This window comes from Pseudopipra pipra, chromosome 7, assembly GCF_036250125.1.
Source record: "Pseudopipra pipra isolate bDixPip1 chromosome 7, bDixPip1.hap1, whole genome shotgun sequence".
Classification (NCBI taxonomy): Eukaryota; Metazoa; Chordata; class Aves; order Passeriformes; family Pipridae; genus Pseudopipra; species Pseudopipra pipra.
This window is the reverse complement of record NC_087555.1, coordinates 18,246,061-18,260,155: the sequence shown is the minus strand read 5'-3', so window position 1 is coordinate 18,260,155 and position 14,095 is coordinate 18,246,061. Positions and strand designations below refer to the sequence as shown.

Here is a 14,095-nt window from a genome sequence, read left to right as displayed (position 1 = left end):
GAGCTGATAAATGAAAGGTCAGAAAGGTTGTGTAAGACCCCAGTGTAGTGAGACCATCCAGAAGAGATGTCGTTGGGTGCACGTGAACAGAGCAAGTGGCCAGAGCCTGAGGCCGTTGTGGTATCCAAAGAAACACACACGATTCCCTCCAGCAGCAAACTCAGCTCAGGAAATGCATCGCTACTGAACTCGGTGATATTCCCCAGGGAAAGTCAAAGCTGAGCATGGCTCCTGGAAAAAGTGTGTGCTTTATTCCAGCTGTGCTGCTGACAAGCTCTGTGCACCTTGGGGGATGCCACTGGGAATCTCCCAAGGGAAATGAACGAGTGCCTCAAGGCATGCTATTGTTTCCTGCCTTGAAGACAACATGAGGTACCTGTGTGTATTTTAGGACATAAAAAGGAACTGTATGATGGGACAGATTTTATTGGGAAGGTCGGGAAAAATTTGGAGCAAATTACAGCCCAAGCATTTCTAAATGGGGTGCAAAGATACCCTTTAAAGAAGGACCCAGTAGTTTTGCAGCACCCACCCAGCCTAAAGGGTTTCAGGAGTGAGCAGAGCAGGGACACATTACCTCCTAGCTTCTGTGCCTCCATGCAAGGTGAGAGCAGGCAGCACCTATGTCAGCAAGGCTAAGTGAGGCACACTGACCAAATCCTGGCTCTCCTGCCTGCACAGGGAAGATCCAGGGACTGTCTGAGAACTCACCATGCATGCAGACAAGCATCCGCTATGGTTCCAAGGGACATTATATGGCTGCAGAGGCTGAGGATGTGGCCCAATCATTTACCTGAAAATTAAAAATGTTACTGAGTGATAAATTATACTGGCAAATGCCTTTGCCAGTATTACAATGAATTATGTGGGAAATACTGCTGACAGTGAAAGGTATTGCAAATAATTGAATGTTAGAGGCTTCTAAAGTGACAAAAATTTTTTAATACATCTAGCGGTCCTGACTTAAAGTTCATGTCCTTGAGCCAATCAGGATTCCAGCTTTCCCCAAGATTTCTGTCTCCCTCTCACTGCAGTGCACTCCTACAAAGCTTGTTGCTTGCTATGTTTATACATTGCCTCTACAGAAATGAAGGTTGACAAATGGGTAGCAATAGGTCTGTCTGCAGATGAGATCAGGACCAGTGCTTAGGCACTGAACCTAAGTGGATGGAGAGAAGAAAAAAAAGAAGAAAACCCATCTGCTGCTCTGAGCATGGATGCTGCAATGCTCATGGTGGACAGCAGAACTTGCTAGAAGCTTTTTTAGCAGGTCATTCAGGAATTAGGAAGGATTTTTTACTGCAGCCAGGATGAAACACATTGTGTACTACCCTGCCCTCAGACTGTTCAGTGTTTGGCAAACCTTTTCATAAAATAATAAAATAAAAATGATATATTGGAAGCAAAAATTTAAGTGGAAAACAGAGACATGAAAGAATACATATGTGTGTATATATATGTGTGTGTGTGCATATGTGTGTATATGTATGTGTATATGGTTAAACAATGGAAGAACGATCCTAGTTCGTAAAGGTCAAACCCAGAACTTGTGAAAGATGCCAGAGGCACTGAAAGTCCTGGCATGTGGATGGAGAGAAGCCATATGGGGAAGAGGAAGTTGCCAGTTCCTCCATAAATTTTTTCAGGATTTTATCATATCAAACACTGTGTGCCAGGAAAGGTATGTAGCAGCTCATTGTTGGACACCACTTCTTCCCTCTCATCCTTTTCTTCCTCATTTGCAGTATGAGCTCCCCTTCTCAGTATCCCTACTCAGCTGGCAAGCTATCTGTGATGTGGAACTGATTTGGGCAAGGGCAGAGAGGCCAAACTGCAGGTGAAGATCAGAGCCGCACAGCACTACTCCCTATTCAAATGGAAGCCCAGAACAATCAGGCCCTTAATGTGTTACAATTCATTTGACTATCCACATTTTTGACTTTCTGTAAATAATGTGCTAAATGGATAAAAGAATATACCATTTTTCCTTCTTTCCCCTTAGTTACTGATAACAAGTTCCTTCCCTTACAGTTTGTGCATATAAATGTGATTAATGTAAAAAAATAAAATTAAAGTGCCAAAATCTCTTTATCTCTCTCTCTCTTTTTTTTTTAAAGCATTGCCCTTTTCAAAACAAGGGGAAATTCAGTATAGTTTCAGTGCCACAGTGATCAAACAGTGTCACATCACTATGGCAATTGCTGCCCAGGCCAGGAATACAGATCAGCTTTAATTGTGCAACGCCTTATTGCTGGTGCATGTCAATCAGAACCTATGAATTGAGAAAAATTTGCTCTGTTCATTCTGTTAAATGATGTATCCAATTAAACCTGTTAGAATTCATGATCTTCAGTCAAGGTTAAATGAAAGTAGTTACTCCTGTCAGCTAGGTGATTAAATGCTGCCTACATCAGGCACATTTATGTGCAAAATTAAAATTTTGGTATAAAGCATGAATCTTTATGCATGCCAGTTAATTATCTTGCGGTTCCTCCATTTATTAAATGCCCACTGCATTTCTTCTTAATCATCAGCTTCCTTTCAAAACTTATTTCATACTCTAAACCAAATTTCAATGTTCAAAATGAAACGCTTTCTCAATGAAAACTTCCTCTTTTCAAGGGTTTGGCTGTTGCTATGTTACTAAAGATGGCCATTAACAGTTTTTTGAGTCATTATGCAGAAGGTCTATTTGTGTTGTTTTGTTCGATTCTGAGAGAGCGTGATAGGAATCCCTCGAGTTGCTGCTGTCGGGCAGTTCCTCCTCCCCAGAACTATTTGAGTTCTGCTGCACATCAGCCAACTTCTGCACACGACAAGGCAGCAGTAAAACTAATCAGCTGTGCTGCTCCTGCCACCTTGCACAGGAATGGCAGGACACCAGGGCAGTGCAGCACCACAGGGCAGTGTGCCCTGCTGCCACCGGGCTCCCCACTCTCTTCAGCAGTGGGGCCAGTAAGTCCAGGATGGACCTGCAGGTACCAGAAACACCACAGCCTCCAGAAGGGGCATCATTGAGGGCTAAGAGGGTTTGTACCTTCCTCCTGCCAGCCTTCAGAGCTGTCTCTGTATTCCCTTTGGCTTGGCAATCTCACGTGTCCTGTTTGCCCCGGGCAGCTCCTATATTGCAATATCGTATTTTAATTAGAAGAAAAATTATGTGTTGCATGCTTGAATTAAATTAAATTGCATATTTATATTTATAAGACATAGTATTGGCAGGATTTAAATGCTATATGAATTGAAGAACCAGAATACAGGTGTATTATAGTGATTTGTAACTGAAACATTTACTAGAAATACACACAAATCAGAGCAGTACCAAATGCTAATTTAATACCCTAAGACAACACTCTGTGCTCTTACAAGCACGATTTCCCCTATTCCATGTGAGCATTTATCCCTTTTCATTATGAAAAGGTATTAAGAACCTTTGTTACAAACAAGCAACATAAAAATATGTCATACCACTTCACGACTACTAATGAATAATATCATTTAAAACAGACTGGGAAATAAAGTAGTATAACACATTCTACTCTACTGGTACTATAAATATTCACAAGGTTGTTATTAAAGATAAATGCACACAGTAATTTTCTACTTGTAGTTTTTACAGGTATAATTTTGAATCATACAATATTTTTTAAAACACATCACAAGGATGGAAACTAACAGAAAGACTGACTGGCAGCAATTCCTTGTGATCAATAGCTGATGTCTCCATCTACCTTTGAGGGCCTACATAAATTACATTGTGGCAGTGTGAATCTTCAAGAGGAGTGATGTGATTAACTTGTTCAGGGTCACAACAGGGAGCATCTGATCATAAGGATTTTACACCTGCGGCATTGCTGTTCTGCAGCCGCATTTGCAGAGATACATCCTGCAGGTGCCAGTGGGTGCCCTGAGGTGCTGCTGGTGGGAAGGAGGGCTGTGGGCAGGTCAACCACAGCTTCACATTCCTGAGGGGCAGCTCATTTTCTCTTCACTGTGATCCAAAGTTGAGAACTCTTGTTTCACAGCACGTGAAGGTACAAATGTCACACACAGGACAGTGCCTGGCTTGCAAGCCTCCCTGGGAAAGCCTGGAGCAGTAGCAGCAGTGGCTGCTCCAGCCTGCCCTTCCCAGCTGGCAACAGCCTCAACTTCTGGCCCCGGAAAGCAGCTGCAAACAAAAGACCTCTCCTCTGCTGCTCCCCTATAGCTACAAATAATGGACTTCTCTTTCCTGGCAGCTGCAGAGAAAACCACAAATACTTTTTTCTGTTTTGTTCAGCAAATATAAGCTGTAAGTTAAAGCCCAATATCTTTAGATACCTCAACAAAAGAGGAAAAAAGGGAATCTTCACACTTAGAGAGAATAATTCCTCGGGGGCTCTGACAGGAGATGGCAATATGCCAGGGAAGGTAGTCAGAGAATAAGCCTCTTTGCAGGATTCTAGGATATCTATGGCTGAACTGCTTCAGCTCACTTGAACCATCTAGAACTCGTATTTCATTCTTATTCTTCTTTCTCTACATGTTCTTACTTTCACTCCAGTCCTCCAAACCCAGATATCATAAGCTGTGAACCACAGGTCCAATGTTCCTTCCATGAAACAACACTACAGGACAATTTATTTTTACTCAAAACAATTTCCCCATCTTAAAATTGTGATTGTTAGGTTAACATCCCATTGAGATGAGAGAAGGAAAGAGCTGCATTTTCTTGTTGTGTCTAAAATTTTATGGAAGGTAAGCGGCACTGATTTATCCTTGGCATACTGTTTTATACCCATAAGAGCAAAAAACTTCTTTTTAGTGGCAGATTAAATTGTGCAGAAACTGACTGACACTGAGAAGGCAAACACTGCAGTCCACTTAAACAAGCTGAGAGTTGTACATCAAAAGCTGCTTGGCCATAAAAATATAAGCATGTAACACACACACACTATTTGTTTATTTGATTTGATAAGGAATTTTATCTGTAATACACATATAAAAATATATTAAAAAATTGGAATGGAATTATATATATTTTTAGTAGATAGATTTACAAAGAATTTGTGGTTTAGATTATAGTAATTTTCAGGATGCTTACTTAGAAAGTAATTAAGTGTATTTTATCCATTAATTCTCTTTTTTTTGTTTTGCATTGTGCTGCTGAAACAAAACTAAAAACTATGGAATGGAAGGATTTTAATTTTTTTAAACGGAATATTATAAATGAATAGAGCAAGGATTGTTAATGTTTGTCGTTTCCCTTATCTGTACACATGAATATGTTATATGCTCATTTCCATTGCAAATGGAACACCAGAATGATCATTGCAAACTGAAATATACTGTACATTTCATTTCTTCATTTCTCTTAAAATGCCACTGACAAAAATAATCAGTTGCTAGTATTCTTGTTCTAAAGCTCTGCATCTCAATGAAAATTGAAGGAATTAATGGTGTCCATCCAGAATAAAGCACATGTGTTCTGGAGGGTCATTATTACTCACTGCTGAAACAAAGTCAGTCTGTGGAGCCCTGAACCACGACTAGGCAATTGTGCAAGGCACTGTACAAACATATAGTCATCCTGTTTCTTGCACACCACTCCTCCACCTTGCTCACATTTAATGAAACAAAAAGAAGGCAGAGAGGAGATGTGACTCCTTACCATAACCACATCTGTAAGTAAATACCAAAGAAGGAAAAGAACTGCTTTAGATAAAGGACAAGCTTCACAAGAACAAATCTGAATAAAATGTCAGTGGATAAATTTAAAGTCACAATTAGGAGGTTTCCATCCGTTTGAGTGGTGAGGTTCTGCAGTAACATTCCTGTAGAAGCCATGGGGCACAAGAAACCTCCTAAAGATTAAGGAGAAACTCACTCTGGGAAAGGGCTTATAGGCTTTAGCTTTCTACTACTCTGTGTTTACTTTGCAAAGTACAGTAATGTCTCCTCATTTGGTCCCAGAGAATTCCAAAATGTATTAATTAAAAAATACAGTGAGAGACAGTGCCTAGCCCAAAGTACTTTTTGTATCATTACAGAAAACAGAACCAAAGGAAGAAAGAGCTACAAGAGCAGGCATCAACTCTGAACTCAAAATGACATTTGAAGATACAGTGAAAAAACCCACTCAAGACGGCAGGAGGACTTGTACTCTTCACATAATGATGAGGTTCTGTGGGCCAGAAGACAAAAAATATGAAGAATAAATAGGCAGTAATGAAACCATAGGATAAATATAGAACAGGAAGGTAAACTGCACCCTTCTGAATGGAGTAGATCTGACATCCATGTACGCTTGGTTTTACTGCTAATGGAACACTAGGTCGTATCCTGAAAACCCTTACTTATGCAAGTAATCCCACTAAAATCAATGGGAACTATGACTGTAATGACTGCTTCCTTGTCTCCGCTAGGGATTGCAAGGTCAGGTCCATTTTCTGTGCAATATTGGATGAATGCTAGAAAATCAATATCTCTATTGAGACTTCTTTTGGAGTAAAAATAAACCTGGACCATTTTGAGTTCAAATGTTCATTGTTCCTGGGAGTTTTTATAAATTCCTTTTGAAAGCAAAATGGTCAAATCAAAATGGAGTGAAATACTCACCTTTTTGGTGTGTTTTACAGCATGTTGTTATAACTAGCTTTGTAATGCCGTAAAGGTTAAAGGCAACTTCATAGTTTCTTTGTATTTATTCTTTATCAGTTAAAAGAGACATTTTTGTTTTAGCAATTCCCTCTATTCAAATGACTCAAGGCTGAGGGGTGCGTGGGAGGAAAGAGAATCCCAGAGTCTGTTGTTTGAGGAATTTTGCTATATTATGGAAAATTTGTAGGTCTTTTTGCCATAGAAAATTCAAAGGTTTGTTTTTTTTTTTTTAATAAAAAGATTTGGGTGCAGTCATAGAAATCTAACTCATTGTTTTGAAGCATTGCTTTGGTACCATGGAAAAAGACTACTCAATTCTGTTCACATCACAGGCTATTATTGTACTTTAATCACTATGGAGCACCTTCAACTATCATTTTGTTTAAAAGGCCTAAACCTAGGTTAGTATTTTTATTCTTAATTTGCTACTAAACTACAATTACACCTACTTGTAATTGTGTCCAAATTGAATTTTCATACTGAAATATGTTAAAATAGTTCATTTGTATGCTTTGGGTTAATCATAATTCCCTTTTGACCCAAAGCAAGTGAAGTGTAGGGGAACCAAACACAGGAATTTAAGGATTTTCTAATAGCTTCATGTTGTTCTGAAAGTCCTTCATGGCTTGGATGAAAGTTTAAGATGGATTTCATTACATTGGAGATGTAATCAGTTTCATGTCTAGCGTGAACAGTAGACCGTGGTAGAATTCAAACAGTGGTTACAAAAGAGGTCCTTGCACAGAAAATAACAGCTAATCCCTAATACGTTAGAAGTGTAATGTCTGCCAATTAAGAGACTAAGGAAAAGGAATTGGTGTGCTTTCTCTCAGAGAGAGTTCTTTGAAATTTTGAGAAAACATATCCTAAATCCATTCTGCACCTGAAGAATTTGGTCGACCCAGCTAAAATATTTTTAGAAAAGAAAATTATTCACCAGTGACTAATGGAAGGACCAGTTCTCTTTCAGTTCAACTTAACTGAATTATGGGAATTATGGATCATCGAGAAATAAAAATGCTCTGATGGCCAGGTTTCAGCCAAGGTGATTGTGTTGTTCCTGGGACCAATACAAACATATGGACTTATCCTAGGATTCCAGCTCAGCTGGATTTATTAGCGTGCTGGGAAGCAAATCCAAGAATGTGTTCAGTACTCACTCCCTTTTACCCACCTCTGCACAGCTTGTTTCCCACCTGCTGTGTGAAACATTAGCCATAACTCCTTCCCCTCTTGCACCACTGCACAAGGGACTGTGTTTTGGCTCTGTGACTGCTAACAACATTATTGACAAAGCAATGCTCCCAAAATATAACAACAAGCTGTTGTAACACTTATTTACCAAATAACGTACTCTTTTCAGATACATCATGCTTCTATTATTTTTGGAGCTGTATTACTCACAGAACATATTTAACTAATATTCTTAATAGTACAAAAACCATGTAATTGAAAATCCAGGAGAACAATTGGGACCATTACAACCTCACACAAGCACAGCACAGTACTACAGCAAGTAGTACCTCTGTCTTCATTGTGTTCCCTGCTTTACTTCATTAACTGATTGTCATATTACTATTGCTATTGCAAATAAACCTAATCCAGAACCCAAAGTAGTGGACAACACTTTACAGTCTGTTTTTTAACTAAATATGCTGCCTACAGGATAAGAATAAAAACATTCCAGTTCTTGGAAAAGTACAAAAATTAGGCTTCAAAACAGGTCAGATATTTACATATATCTTTTTGATGGGCTTATATGATAGGAGAGCAGATTGATAAAGGACAGAAGAAATGCTAAATATGCACCATGACAAACAGTGAAAAATTAAGTATTGTAACTAACATTAATTACACTCTAGTAAGATGAATAGGCTGCTCATCATTAATGAGAATGTACACCTTTGTCTAAGTTTCACATCTACCTGTGATAAATGTGCTAACAGCGATAAAATACATCATAGTAACATTTGAATTAACAGCACACTAATAGATTGACATACAAGCATGAATAAAGCATTTAATCATAAACAGTATACCACACCCAACAGCAAATTTTCTTTTTTGCATGTACATCAAGTAAAATGGATAAACATTAACAATCTTATTTTAGTTTATGCTGAGATAATCTAATGGTATTACCTCATACTATCCTAATATTTGTAATCCGGGTTATTAGATATTACATGGTGGCTTTTGGGAGACATTAAATAGTAAGGGAGATTTCTGAATAGAAAGGGTGGGGCTTGATCTCAGGACAAACTACCCACTGGCTCTTGCCCACCTGGCAGGGGTGAAATATTCAAACAATCTTCATGATGGGTTGACTCCAACACCTATTAAAGGATTAATTTACACTTAATGAAAATCAAAGCAAGTTTGTTGGTGTACAATTCTTACATATATCTTCAGTAGCCTTTTTCTCCCATGTTTCCAGTGCCTTTTTCCTGGTAGGGAGGCAGAGGGGCGACTGAGCTGGACATGCAGCATGGACACCCAACGGTGCCTTCTGTGCCCCTGGAGCACAGAACTGCAGGCAGTTGCAGCCTCCTCATTTTGGAGGAGCTGGGATGCACAGCTGCCATGCCCTGCCCTGTGGCTCCACAGCAGCCTTACAAAGAAGGTCCCCCAGGTGACAATGTCAGACCACTCCACAGACATGCCCCTGTTCACCGTCTTCCCTCTGAACGTCTCCTGGGGCACCTGGAAGCTACTCCTGTTTCTCTGGGAAGGACCCCTTTGCAGCACGGCTACGTTACCTAATGCCACCACGGAGAAAGCACTTGGAAATGCCCGTGCCCTGTTACAGGCACTCAGCCAGGGCTGAGCTGGCACTCGGAGCTGAGAAGCCCTAAGAGGCAACTGAAGTGCAACTTCGTTACGCTGTTCCAGTCAGATTCACAGCACAACTTATCACTGTTCTCCCTTAGTAGAAGAGACTTTGGTTCCCTGGCTGACCAGTGATGTATATTTGGCATGGAGCCAGATGGACTAAAAGGCACAAGCATTCTTCCTTGCTCAGGGCCAGGGCTCCAAGCATGGCTGGGAAAGAAGAGGGCTGGATTTCACTGCTCACCTTCTCTCATGTGGTTTCCAAAGTCTCCACTTCAATGAAGAGCTTGACAAGCAGTGATGAGAAAGCAGAGGGAAGGAGAATAGGAGGAACCTCCAGGCTCAGCAGCAGCAAGCAGGGCTCTGCTACACCTAAGACCTACAGACAGTGTAAAGACCAGTTGTAATTCACAGAACAAACATTGTGAGTTAGTTAAACATTGCCAAGAGGGAACTGTTTTAGCCTAATAGCTTCTTGAAGATCATTCAAACAGTGCAAGCTCATCAGTGTATATTTAATGCAATTAAGCAAATGGTTTAAAATACTTTAATTACTGCCAGGGCTCACCTAGACTGCACAGTAGATGACACTGGACTTGTGTAGTACTTGATATAAAATGCTGATATAAAATCCTAAGAGACAGTATACAAGTAAAGTACAAATACTCAAGTCCAATTAATCCATCTGCATGGACCACAAAATGGGTCTGCAGGTCAGCAAGCCTACAGACACAGGTGAAAAATCGTGCTTGCTGCCATTCTTGTAAACCACACTGTGCTGAGACAGCTTGTGCTCATTATCTGCTGGGGCAAAGTACAGCAGCATCCCAGGGGGAAGGAAGTCCCCACATGTGGCACAAGCACACACAAGTGGTCAAAGCACTTCAGTGTAGCTTTCCTCTTGTATCTATTGACAGATCTCTCCAGAAAAACTGGAAATCTTGAAAACTAATGCAAGGATTTCAAACTGTTTGTATGTTTTATACAATTCTACTGCCACACCAGCAAGCAAGCCAGCAAGATAATACAGTATGACTGCACTGGTAGCTGCCATACTCACATTGAAAGCATATATTTTATTCTTTGTTACGCTAAATAGTACATTACCCTGTTTTCCTTTGCATTCCAGCTGGCAACTTATTGATTAGGGGAACACTTCTGAGCTTCTCCCTTCCATGCAATAATCTTTATAATTTCATATTTCTGAATGCTAAAAGCACACTAATGCAAGTGGCAACAGTTTCCTCTGCTATTTCACATACTTAAGGAGAAGATGTTATTGATTCATATGCTTTGCTCTAAAAGTGCTTTGCAAAGGCAATAAGTATTATTATTTTCATTTTAGCAAGAAGGAAAATGGCACAGAGATTGCCCAAGGTCACCCTGCAGATCAGTGAGAGAACCAGGATTAAATTCAGATCGTTTGGGTCTTTGTGCGGAGGCTCTTTGGCTCAGCTATTTTTGGAAGGTCAGAAGTCTTCAGATGAAGCATGGCCATGATATACAACCCATTCTCACAGTATAAAAATAATTTATGACATTCAAAATATTTTTTTCTCTAGTATTTTTTTAATGACTATACATATGAAGTGAGTTCTTTGCAGTAACAAATGAAGAGCTGAAAGAAGTAAATTTTAAAATTTTGACCTGAAGAAATTTCCTACCTCCTGGACTCTAATGATGTAACAACTCAAGCACTGTGTGCAGCAGCAGATGAAATTTTCTTGCACAAATTTTGAGTTGAACTCTGGGTCATGGGGATAATCTTTTACAGTTTTAACAATAACTGAAGAAATGTATTCCTTATCAAAATTAATATGGTTTTGCAGAAACCCATCTACCAAAAGACAAAAAGGAAACAATGTGTGCAGATTTACTAATCAGGTAATAAAATGTGAAGCTTGTGGAAATTTCAATATGTTCCACAAAGTTATCAGCTTGATAAGTTGTGAGTCAGTACTAGCAATGGTAAAAATTGTTCAAAACTGTTTTTCATATATATTTTGATTATTAGTTTGGATATTTCTTCTGAAACTAAATCTGTTCTTCTTTCCAAACCTTCCCTTTAATGAAGCTTATTGTTACCTGAAAATACAAGTCTTTCTTTGCTAATAAATTATCTCTTGCTCCTTTTCCCTATCTTCCTTACATAACCACTGCATTCTGGCATTTAATTAGCAAAACCTAAAAATTGTATTAGTGTAAAGAAATGAAATAAGTGATCTCATACACAAAGAAAGCAAAATATAATTGACATATTTCATTAATTTTGTTACAAAGAAAAAAATAGTTACAAAATCTTAAGGACAACCCAAGGGAATACTGCAATTTTACTTCAGTAAGACTGTCAATATGTAGCATGTAACACTCAGTTCTGGCCTTTACTTTGCATGAGCAACTCCCACGGATGTTCAGACTGATGGCAGGATATTGTTTTCCCATGGCTTCTATTGCTATTTTCAAATGAATGGATAATGCTAGTTTTTTTAAGCCTACAGTTCTGAGAATTTTTAGTATTAGGCATGACCTTTTCATGCAGGCTTGTTTTCTGGGTAATCTAGCAATTTGCTAAAAACAGCCTCAATAGAGAAAAAAATAACACAATTTTTTCATTCTACATGCAAAATATACAAATATTGTATATCTCAACAATTTGTTTTGCAATCACTGTTTTAGATGTCTGCGATCCAGGAAACATTCTAGTTTTTCCAGGATATGGGAAACAATCTCTGGAGACAAACATTATTTAATTGGACTAATGACTGATATGAACTCTACTTGAAACTTCCAGTAATTTAGTTCTGTTATTCACCAGGGATTGCTGGGTTTTTGAAATCAATCAGTAAGAAACCAAAGTAACAAAATATTTTAATTCATTACTTTGCAGAAGCATAACTTTTCAATGTTTAATCTAAATGAGGTATTAACTCCAGTGGGTCAATTATTAACTTAATTTTAAGCAACAACTTGATTTGCTTTATTTTCTTCATTGATCAATAGATCAAACAGAATCTTCCAGGTAGTGGCTTGAATAATCCCTGGGATAGAACTGATTACAAAACTATCAATGAGAAATAACTTGGCATAAAATAAAACACCACCTATGCAGTAGTACACTTACGATCTTCATACACAGGGTTTCCTGATTTGATCCAAATTCCCCCATAGGCCTTCTGCAGAAAGATATGTGTGCAGCCCTGTGCTGTCACTGCCTTAAAGCACACTGGAAGACAGCTAAAACCCCCATACTCCTTTGAGGCATTCAGCAGTTTCATGGTCAGCTATGACTGTTGATTATTTTACTTTTTAATTTTGGTATGTTGTTACTTTGTATGGCCATCGGTAATTCTGCAGTCACTCCTTTTATTTGAAGACTGGGATTGTATTCTCAAAGATATAGATAGTGACATCTGGACATGCTGAAAACTAAACATGTGTTCCCCCACATCCCTATCTCAAACAATTTTAAAGCAGTAAGGACTAATATCACAAGCCTTTGATTTTCCATTGTCCCAAGGGGGACAGAGAAATTGATAAAATGTATATCAGTATCTTCTGATATATGTTTACATTTTCGTAAATTACTCTGTCCTTTACAACACTACCAAATTAAAGAGAAGCAGAGCTGGTATGTTTACTTCTTAAATCAGAACAGAATTTTGCAGTCTAATATGATGGGAAGTGTGTCTCTTTCCTAACATGTTTTGAACTCTTATTATTTATACTTTTCAATCACTTAACTTTAGATAACCTGGGCAGTACAGAATTGAAGAAAAGAGTAGAGACTGGAGGATGGAACACAGACTTGACACTATATGTTAAAGATCCATTTATCATTAATGAAAAAATTATCTTTTCTCTCCACAATTAGCAGCTGTTTATATATAACAACTGAAAGGCTTTGGAACCTTACTCTCTATTCAGTATCTCATCAGAGTTAGTAAAGAATGACTGAGGATTAGGACTTATTCTGAGTAGGTAGGATTCAATCTACTCATGCCATCTCATGAAGCAAGGCTTCAACTTTAAAATGTGCTGGTGCTTAACTGAGCCTCAGAACTTGCAAAAGCTGCAAACTGAATCTTTGGTCTCTGACACAATCAGGTACACAAAATCCATCAGGATGATAAGTGTTCCCTCATGCAGTATCAATAGCCATCTTTCTTACATGGTATGAAATTAATCCTTCACTTGGAGCAACTTTCTCCTGGTCACTATATCTTATTTCTTGGTGACAAATGGACAGGATGTGCTACAGAGGAATTCAGCACAAAGGAGACAAGGCAGTGTAAACAGACATGCTGTAAACCTCCCACTGCCTACCTCTTCGGCATTTCAGCACTGCTGTCACCAGCTGCTCAGTCCAATGATAAAAGTTAGTATTTCCCAAACCCCAAACAAACCAAACAGGAGCTTTTTTCCCTTTTCATATATGGCATTTTTTGGGAATTGCAGGCCTCCAAGGCACGGCAAGAACGGGGTATGCTGTTGTGTAGGTGCTGGCTCCTCTTATGACTGACTGCTTGAGGTACATTAGAGCAAGTAAGGCTGAACGCTGAGTTTTTAGCCTGTGGTTGTCTGACATGGTCCAGTCCAAACAAGCCTGATAATGACAGCTTTCTGA

The 14,095-nt window shown here is 38.9% G+C and overlaps 1 protein-coding gene across 2 annotated transcripts in view; it reads left to right on the top strand.

The window, feature by feature from the left end:
* Window positions 1-8,511, top strand: part of LOC135417144 (uncharacterized) — a 42,827-nt gene extending 34,316 nt beyond the window's left edge. For both annotated transcript variants that reach the window (XR_010431930.1, XR_010431926.1), the window contains one exon: window positions 6,030-8,511. The gene's annotated coding sequence lies outside the window, so the exon portion shown is untranslated. The remainder of the gene's footprint in view (window positions 1-6,029) is intronic.
* The last annotated feature ends 5,584 nt before the right edge of the window (window positions 8,512-14,095 follow it).